Raw genomic sequence first — 1,044 nt, 5'->3', positions numbered from 1 at the left:
CCCAATATATCTCTCTGCTTTTCTAGGTTATTAATATATCTGAATAACATTTTCTAACTTTTTGAGTACAGGGTTTTTGATTGTAAGGTTTTTGATACTTGGAGAGGATCATGACACTTCTTCTATATGACCAGATTATTTCGAAAAGTAATTACAGAATTATCGATAATAATAATTTCCTCATTTGTGCTTTTGTTTTAAAATAAACTAACAACTAAGAAAAATAAATTTCAGTCAGGCACAGTAGCAACCCCTATAATTCCAGCTACTTGGGAGGCTGAGGCAGGAGGATCACAAGTTGAAGACTAACCTCAGCAACTTAGTAAGACCCTGTCTCAAAATAAAATAAAAAGGGCTGGGGATATAGTTCAGTGGTAGAGCACCTCTGTGTTGGATTCCCAGTACTACAAATAGTACTACTACTACTACTACTACTACTAATAATAATAATAATAAATTTCAGCCTTAAAATATTACTAAAACTTCATAAAAATAGTTTATGCCTGAGGTAAAATTTGCAGTTAGCAAGCAAAATTATACCCTGCAATCTCAACTCTGTATCATTATTTATAATTTTAAACACAAAAACTCCACATAGTCATATAGGATAATAGAACTGAAGAATCTCAAGTCTTACTTCTTTGTTCCTGTTATCACTGTGCTACCAAGTTTTCTTTTTTTCTTGTGGTGCTGGGGATTGAACCCAGGGCCTCATGCTTATAAGGCAAGTGCTCTACCAGCTGAGCTACCTCCCCAGCCCTGCTACCAAGTCTTTATTTCCAACCTACTGTTCGAATGAAGGGAAAGGTGGAGTCGTAGGATTGTGACCAGTTTGGTTCCCAGCAGAGAAGGACCTATTCTCCGAATGAACTACAGGTAGCTGGTTTGCAGGTGCAGCTGTCTCCTCTCCTTACCGAGCTGAAGGACCCAGATCTATTTACAGGTAGCACAAGCCACGCTACCTTTCCTCTTGCCTTTTCTTCTCAGTTGTCTTTGAATGAACAGAAGTTCCTACTTGGAACATAGTCCAACTTGCCCATCTTT

The 1,044-nt window shown here is 37.8% G+C and overlaps 1 non-coding gene across 1 annotated transcript; it reads right to left on the bottom strand.

Moving 5' to 3' along the window:
* Positions 1–685: 685 nt before the first annotated feature.
* Positions 686–754, bottom strand: Trnai-uau (transfer RNA isoleucine (anticodon UAU)). The gene has a single exon. It is a non-coding gene; the product is annotated as a tRNA-Ile (tRNA).
* Between the last annotated feature and the right edge of the window lie 290 nt (positions 755–1,044).

Source organism: Sciurus carolinensis, chromosome 7 (genome assembly GCF_902686445.1).
Source record: "Sciurus carolinensis chromosome 7, mSciCar1.2, whole genome shotgun sequence".
In the NCBI taxonomy this organism is placed as follows: Eukaryota; Metazoa; Chordata; class Mammalia; order Rodentia; family Sciuridae; genus Sciurus; species Sciurus carolinensis.
This window is presented reverse-complemented; position numbering and strand designations above follow the sequence as displayed.